Source organism: Miscanthus floridulus, chromosome 8 (genome assembly GCF_019320115.1).
Source record: "Miscanthus floridulus cultivar M001 chromosome 8, ASM1932011v1, whole genome shotgun sequence".
Taxonomy (NCBI): Eukaryota; Viridiplantae; Streptophyta; class Magnoliopsida; order Poales; family Poaceae; genus Miscanthus; species Miscanthus floridulus.
Window position 1 is genome coordinate 205,853,188 of NC_089587.1, and position 9,416 is coordinate 205,862,603.

The following is a 9,416-nucleotide window of genomic DNA, read 5'->3' on the forward strand; positions in this document are numbered from 1 at the left end:
ACTTCAGGTAGCTCACACCATGCTTGGTTGAACCGGCCATGGGTTGCCGTCGCTAGCAGCTCGCACCGGAGCTCTGTCATGCTGCCATCACCGGCGACGTGCCACCTCCGCTAGGTCGTAGGTCACGCCACTAGCACCAATCGATTCCCCGCATCACGTAGATCGCGTAGGTGTCCTCGGTGTCGCCGGAGGAGTCGCCATCGGCGAGTTCCACCGTCGCCGTGCCATCGAAGCCGCCTCCTCTATTTTCGTCTCGCTGACGGGTGGGGTCGGCTGACACCCGGGTCCCACACGGCAGTGGTTGTGCATTCATAGGGCTAGTTCAAAAATGCAGTTTTGAATGCTGATTTGAGATTTTTGTATCTTCAAATGTGTAGATCCAAATACTGTGATTCCAATTTTGTTAGACTCATAGTGAAGGGTAGTATTTAAGAAAAATATAATATGAGCACTTGTAGTAGAGTTTATGGAAGAATTAAATTGAAACTTTAAATGTGTTTTTGAATGCATGCAAACTTGTTTAAATCATATCTTGAGCTTCTGTGATCCAAAAATTATGAAATTTTGTGGGTAAGCTAGTCTTATATAGTATAAGCTCTGGTTAAAATTTGGGAGTCATTGCATGTGTAGTTTTTGAATTATAGATTTTCCTTTTATCATTAGTAGATACTTGTGTGAATTTTTGTAAAATTTCTAGGGATCCTATGGCCATGAAACTTGGTAGGTAGTATCTTAGTACCTTAAGGATGCTAGGAAAAAAATGAAATCTGTTGCTTGACACTTTTCACTAAGGTTTCCTAATTATGCCATTTTGAGCCATTCTGCCTTACCATTTTGGTGTAGGTTGTTATACTTACTCAAATGGTGTGAAATTTTTATGGTAGTCTACTTAGGGCATGTAGTGTCTACTGTAATTATTGTAGATTTAATGGGGTGGTTTTCATATATGTTTACTATTTCCTCTAATTAATTAAATAAATTAAGAAAGGTATTAGAGGAAATGTTTTGGTGATGAACACCCTACTTTTTGGTGTCCTTGTGATATGTGTGACATGTGAGTAGATTTAGTTTTGTCCAATTATATGTTTACATCTTAAGTTATTAATTATTCATTTGCATTATGTCCCTCTGGACAGATCTGGGGACTTTAGAAAGTTCCCCACGATATTTTGGTTTTCTGTGAATGAGATGAATACAAAAGTTGTAGATAATTTATGTATCTAGCTCCTGTCAAAATTTGAGGGCATTTGGCCTAGTAGTTTAAAAACTACAGCTGTTTAAAGTTAGGTTCCAGTTTTTGCTTACTCTCTGCCTTGTGAGGACAGAGTTCTGTTGATCGATGAATTCAACCTGATAAAGGTTTGAATCATGCTTTGAGGTCTGAAAATGAATTGTAGATAATTTCATAAGCTTTCCAGATTGTCTTGTTGCATGTCATTTGGAATTATAAATCTCTAGTTATGGCTAGTTTACTGTACCACTACATAGTCTCCATTTTGTTGAAATACAAATGCTTGAGTGCATGCTTGTGCTATGTTCTCGTTGATTGTTTAGGGGTTAGCCTAACTTGAGAATATGCTTAGGTGCAAGTGCTAGGTCATTAACTGAAGATGAGCAATTATACATTAGGTTGTATAAACTTGGTAAGTAAAGTGATTTGAATAGGGCTTAAATTGGAATATGCAAACTACAGCGAATATGCGCATTCCCCGAGCATCCCTGACATTCGTTCTTGTGCATCCATGATATTCATCTTGCGCATTCATGCAATAGGTGTGCCGGAGGGAGTGACATTACTGGAGTTTGAGGGAGCCAACCAGGAGGAGGAGCCCGAGGTGCAGGAAGCCGACGAAGCAGTCGCCGCGGAGGAATTGCCCGAGTGCCCTGACCACCAGCCTTCCTCGTTCCTGAAAGGCAAGCCCCGAAGCATATTAAGCCTCCCATGTTTTTACAAATACATTGAGTATCTTTTATTGTTGATGATGCATTATGTATAGGAATTGGTTGGAACCAATTGCTGCATTATATATTCTTCCTTGTCCTGATATCGCACTGGAATCCGATTTAAGTTCAGGACGAGTTAAATGCTTAGCCATGCTTAGTGCGGTAGAAGTCAGGTGATTCCCTGTCACCTGCGAGTTATAGGATGAGGTGGATCACGGTTGGCTATATTTGCTATCGTGGAAAAGAACCATGTGAATAATGAATTAAGACCGGACGGGGTCTTGTGTAGGTTTGAACATAGTGACTCCGTCTGAGTCATTTAAGGACCGATACGCTGTACATCCTCATGTCATGTTGAACGCAGCCTAACACTTAGCTAGCTAGATAAGTCATTTCGACTGCGAAGCCTAGTAGCTCGACTCAGGCCGGGGACGCGAGCAGTGGCGTGCATTCTGGAGGTAGTAAGGATGTGCGGAGAGCCATTGGCATAAGTCCAAGGCGGGTTAGAGTCCCGAACAACCTTGGCAGAGTGGTTCTCTGAGAATGTCGATCTATTCGGACTCGCGACTCCTGAATCGTACCAAAGGTGACTTGTTTGCGACCCTAACGGGGGAAGCAGGGTTTGTGTTTAGGAATACCCCTCCAGCTGGATAGGAATCGATTCGAATCGCCGTCTCTCCCAGATAGTGAGAACTTGACTGAGCAGCGGCAACGTAGATTCAATTAATTTAACGATATGGTTAAATGGATGATGATGATAAGGTTGCCACGATGAATACCTGATATGGTTATTAATGTTTGCACCCTAATAAAATGATTGCTTAGTACAGGTGCTAATATAGATGATAGGTTAATGGCTAAAAAGTCACTGCTAGTCAGGTTAAGAGTTGATCATATTACTTATGCGTTTCTGTAAAAAAGAAAGTGTCAGCCAGCTCCACTACATTAAGCTATATATAATCCTTGGTGTCATTTATTTGGTTTTCGACGGGTAAGTCTAGCTAAGTACATTCCCGTACTCAGGGTTTATTCCCTCTTGTTGCAGATGACCTTCTATATCAGGGATTCTGTAAGTATTGTCTCCACCCGGTGGGTGACGAAGACTAGATCATGGGCATGATCTCCGTTCTCTTATCTGAATGCTTTTGTGGGCCGTGATCAGCAAACCAGTATGTGTATTTGAACTCGGTGTGTGAGTTAAACTATTTGCTTCCGCATGTTTACAAGACTTGTTTTGTAATAACGATGACTCTGTGATGATGTAATCTATTTGTGAACATCCACAAAATGTTGTAACGTACGATATGTTATGTTGAATTACTGTGATCTTGGTTGTATGCAAGTTGGTTTGAAATCCTTTGAGATTTCGGTTGACTACCGGGTTTATATGGGCTCAAGTTCGAGAATTTGATCGTTTCGGCGATTGTTTTTGTACTTGTGCTCTTATAAATTGGTCGGTTCTATGACAGCTGGCATCAGAGCTAGATTCAACATTAAACATGTCTTATGGCTATTTAAAACAAAAGCTTTTGTTGTAAAACGGTTTTCCAACTTATAGTTATATATAAGTGTTCAAAAATCAAAATTTTTATGGTATACTGGTGATCACATCCTTTATAGCCCACTTAAGGACTTCTAGGTGGCCTATATATAATTACTAACTTGGGGGAAATTGATTGTTTCTATTTCGTCGTCCATGCAGCGTGATATTGCATGGATGCCATTCGTTTGAATGGTAATGTATGGATCAATTGCCTCTACGCTAAGGTAAGAGTGAGTTGTGAGAGCATGACCGTACAACCGTCGGTCTAGGGGAGAGCTAGTTGTGGCTATTGGAGTATTTACATGTTGCATACATGTATATATGAAGGTACTTAATTGTGGGTACATTTGTCGGGTAGTTTGGATATCGAAGTATATATATCGGGGGATGTATATATGGAGAGTATCTTAGTACTGCTTGTGTAATTAGCATTATACCTTATTGGGTTGGGCTGCAATGATGTTTTCTGTAGGTACGCTAACAACGCACCGTGTAGATTGACTAGTTACCGCTAATTGAGAGAACGTATGTATGCCACCATATATTCCGCTAAAGCTTAAATTTTCATAGGTTTGTGAGGACGTACGGAATGCGCATGCATCATATTCACTCATGTCATTCATATTGCATTACCCCTCCCTTATAATTACTTATCCCAAGTATAAAGTACAATCTCTCAGCAAAGTAACCCTCTCACGTGAATTGCATCCCTTTTTGATACAGATGGCCACGCCCATGTTTCCTACTGGTAGTAGCACCTTTTTGGACCAGTTCGATACTCCCACTTTGCTCTAGAGGGTGCTCAGTTCAGTTGGGTACCTAGAGGCACCTAGCTACACATGGAGGCAGGTGGTACCATTGGGAGGTGTACCCTAGTACGTCGTGACCTTTGTGGTGCCGCAAAACCCCTCAAGACAGTTGTGGCATGGGTGGAGCATTGAGACTGATGGACGTAGTCCATGGGAAGCCACTCAGGTTGCTGCCCTTGATGTGCTAATGGATATAGCATAGAGCTTTAGGGATGAGTTAGTGGGTGGACCTGCTTCATCCATTCCCTGAGTGTCTCCTACTAAGGCTGAGTGGACTCAGGACGTTGGTTAGGCCTTAGTTCGAGGCTGTGGCGAACGTGTGTAGAGCGACAACGCTGGAATGAGTGCTATGATGGCAGTCTTGAAGCTTTGTCAAGTCAGGCAAAACACCCTTTCAAGTGCACTAGATGAAGCTAGCAAGGCAATGGAAGCCTAGCACAGATTCAGGTTGCGTGCCCACAAGTATCGCCGTAGGGCGGATGCATGTGGGAGAGCTCAGCAAGAAGTTGAGGAGATTTGTGGTATTGCAAATTATCGTCTGCAACAGTGGGGTCAAACCGCATGCGAGAGAGACGAGCTTCATAATCAGCTGATGAACCTCACTATTGAGAGAGATGAGGCTACACAAGAGTTGGATCGTGTGACACATCATCGGGATGCCGCTTTAGAGTTAGCAGAAGAAAGACATCAGGGTTGGATTTTGGCCAACCACAACGCCTTTCAAAGAGAGTAAGCACTACAAGAACAGCTTGAAGAGCTTTAGGTTGAGCACCATCAGCTGCACAACCGTCTATTTCCTATTCTTTGCCCCATACCAAGGTATCCAAATGTGGGTGGACCTCAAGTGATTGAGGCCGATGAGGAAGAAGAGGACGTGCAGATGGATGACAATGCAGCTGAGCCGGCAGATGACGAAGAAGAGGAAGACCCAGAAGAAGTCCAAGGTGTCTCTGATGTGGACAGCGATCACTTCGATGAGTAGTTCGTTAGCAAGTCTCACTAGTTAAGCTTTTGTAGTCAGTGATGTAATGAACTTAAGTACGAAGACTGATGTTGGATGTACCTTTTAATTGAACTCGGCATGTAATGTACTTTAATTCGCTCCCTTCGGGATGCGTATCGTAATGGTTAAGTTACAACTTGTCATGTTGGAATGCACTGCGTATGGCGCTAGTAATCTACTTGATGATGTGGTGATTGGAGAATGAATTATTGCCTCTGTTTATTGTATGAAGTTTTCATTCTCGTCAGTAAATTCAGTTTGGCACAATTATATTGTTCCTCTCCAATGTGCTGACATCATCAATAATTACTGGTTGCGCATTGTGCAGATGCCTCGTACTCATTCCACCGGTGCGGGTGATGATGATGATCTGCCACCACCACCACCACCCACACCCACGGAATTGATAGCAATGCTTGTGGAAGGACAGCGCACTATGGCCGAGGCCCTCCGTACGATTGTGAATCATGATGGTCGTGGTCCACGCCAAGGACCGGATCCAAATCAATACAGTGATTTCAAGGATTTCCTTGACACGAAACCCCCAATATTCAAGGAGGCTGAGGAGCCTCTACAAGCTGATGAGTGGTTGAATACTCTCGAGCAGAAGTTTCGTCTGCTCTGCTTGATTGAAGTGCTAAAAACTGAGTACACATCGCACCAACTGCATGGGCCAGCTGGCATTTGGTGGAGTCATCATCGGTCCACTATGCCTGCTAATGCCCAAATCACTTGGGATCAGTTCAAGTCTGCTTTTAGGGGAAATTACATTCCTCCTGGGCTCATGGCGATCAAGCATACAGAGTTCATGAAGCTGACTCAGGGGAACAAGAGCCTGAATGAATACCTGCAAGCTTTAAACAACCTTGCAAGGTATGCTACCGAGTTTGTGGATACCAATGCCAAGAAGATTGCAAGCTTCAAGCGGGGACTTAGCCCCAAACTGATGAAGACCATGGGAAATTACAAGTGCGCTCATTTTAATGAGTTTATGAGTGATGCTTTATCGCAAGAGAACAACAATGCTGTGTATGCTGCTTCAAAAAGTCGTAAGAGGGCCTATGAGGCGGGCGCCTCACAATCTAAGGCTCCCATCGCACAAAGGGCTCCATTCCATCCTCCAACGTCAGCCGCCAAGTTTTGCCCACCGCAGAAGAAGAATCCCGCCAAGACTGGGTTTCGCAAGGCATTTACAGTTGCTCTTCCCAAGGGCACTACCAGTCAGGGCAGTTCTAGGGCTCCACCAAGCAACATGCCATGCTGGAACTACAACAAGACAGGCCACTGGGCAAGAGAGTGCCCTTACCCTAAGAAGAATAATTACTAGGGTGGTCGTCAGGGACAAGTGAACCACACTAATATTACTGAGATTCCTTCAAGAGAGGTAGTGACTGCCAGTAAGTTTCTGATTGACCAATACCCCGCAGTTGTATTATTTGATTTAGGTGCTTCGCATTCCTTCATTAGTCCATCATTTGCATCCAAGTTTATGCAGAAAACATATACTGTTGAGGGTGAGGGTTATTGTATTAGGGCTGCCAGTGGTATTATCCCAACCAAGCTGGTAGTTGGGGACGTACAATTTGAGATAGAGGGGCGAAGTTATCAGGTTGATCTGGTAGTTTTACCGGGGCTAGGTATCGATGTGATATTGGGAATGAACTGGATGAGTCATCATAGAGTGCTTATTGATACATCGACTAGGGTAGTTATGGTCAGAGATCCTGGTAATCAGGAGGGTTTTCTAGTATAGTTACCCAGGGACATCAATCTTTCTTGCACGACCAATGTAGTGCAAGTAATGTCTCTGGCAGATATCCCTGTTGTGTGTGACTTTCCGGATGTTTTCCCCGATGATTTGCCTGGATTGCCCCCGGATCGAGAAGTAGAATTCAAGATAGAGTTGCTTCCTAGTACAGCTCCCATCTCTAAAAGGCCATATAGAATGCCTCCTAATGAACTAGCCGAACTTAAGACCCAGTTGAATGAACTGCTAAAGAAAGGCCTTATCTGCCCTAGTTCATCTCCGTGGGGGTGCCCAGCCATCTTTGTGAAGAAGGATCAATCTCTACGCATGTGTGTAGATTATAGACCCTTGAATGCAGTTACAATCAAGAATAAGTACCCTCTGCCACGCATCGATATCTTGTTTGATCAGTTGTCTAAAGCAAAAGTCTTTTCCAAGATTGATTTGAGATCTGGGTATCATCAAATCAAAATTCGGCCTGAGGATGTCCCAAAAACTGCATTCTCTACAAGATATGGTCTGTATGAGTACCTTGTTATGTCTTTTGGATTGACCAATGCCCCTGCACATTTTATGTATCTGATGAATTCAGTGTTTATGCCCGAGTTGGACAAATTTGTGGTGGTATTTATAGATGATATCCTAGTCTATTCTAAGAATGAAGAAGATCATGTTGAACATTTACGGGTGGTTCTCACTAGATTGTGGGAACACCAGCTATATGCAAAGTTCAGCAAATGTGAATTCTGACTTCGTGAGGTACCTTTTCTTGGACACGTGTTGTCTGATGGTGGAATTATGGTGGATCCCACCAAAGTGCAAGAAGTGTTAAACTGGAAGGCTCCAATCTCAGTAGGGTGACTTGTTTGCGACCCTGACGGGGGAAGTAGGGTTTGTGTTTAGGAATACCCCTCCAGCTGGATAGGAATCGATTCGAATCGCCGTCTCTCTCGGATAGTGAGAACTTGACTGAGCAGCGGCAACGTAGATTCAATTAATTTAACGATATGGTTAAATGGATGATGATGATAAGGTTGCCACGATGAATACCTGATATGGTTATTAATGTTTGCACCCTAATAAAATGATTGCTTAGTACAGGTGCTAATATAGATGATAGGTTAATGGCTAAAAAGTCACTGCTAGTCAGGTTAAGAGTTGATCATATTACTTATGCGTTTCTGCAAAAAGAAAGTGTCAGCCAGCTCCACTACATTAAGCTATGCATAATCCTTGGTGTCATTTGTTTGGTTTTTGACGGGTAAGTCTAGCTGAGTACATTCCCGTACTCAGGGTTTATTCCCTCTTATTGCAGATGACCTTCTATATCAGGGATTCTGTAAGTATTGTCTCCACCCGACGGGTGACGAAGGTTAGATCATGGGCATGATCTCCGTTCTCTTATCTAATTGCTTTTGCGGGCCGTGATCAGCAAACCAGTATGTGTATTTGAACTCGGTGTGTGAGTTAAACTATTTGCTTCCGCATGTTTACAAGACTTGTTTTGTAATAATGATGACTCTGTGATGATGTAATCTATTTGCGAACGTCTACAAAATGTTGTAACGTACGATATGTTATGTTGAATTACTGTGATCTTGGTTGTATACAAGTTGGTTTGAAATCCTTTGAGATTTTGGTTGACTATCGGGTTTATATGGGCTCAAGTTCGAGAATTTGATCATTTCGGCGATTGTTTTTGTACTTGTGCTCTTATAAATTGGTCGGTTCTGTGATAAAAAGCTCACCCTCTAATCGTGTTACAAATCACCAATCAAGCATCATTCCAATCATTACATGCATACAAGATAGACTTCCATTAGAATAGTACACCAAATGGTAGAAACATAAGTTGAAAAGCTTATAAATCTATTCTACATATTGCTACGAACACGTGAGTGAAAGAATCACTCAAATCGGACTTAAAACGCGAAAGTTATGCATGAAATAAGGTTTAATGGCATTTCTATAAATAAACTAAACTTATTTATGAATTAAAACAATTAAAAATATGAAATTACTCTGCTACTGGACTGTGGGTACTAATTCTAGAAAATACAGGGACCTAAACGAATAAAAATAGGACTACTTTGTATTTATTTTGAACTGCTATGGACTACGGGTTGATTCACCAAAAATAGAAGGGCTTTTCTGCAAAACTGGCATGGCTTGACTTGATGTTGACCGTGTCGGCTTAACTGGAGGAAAATTCATAGGCCAACTGGTGATGCAATCTCCATCCATGAAGCTCAGAGTCAGTTGTGTTTATGTATTGCTGATACTTTGAATGGGTATGAGCTTTCAATCTGGATCCTTAAAGACTATGGTACTAGTAAATGGACATTGAAGCATAAGGTTACCATGCTGGAG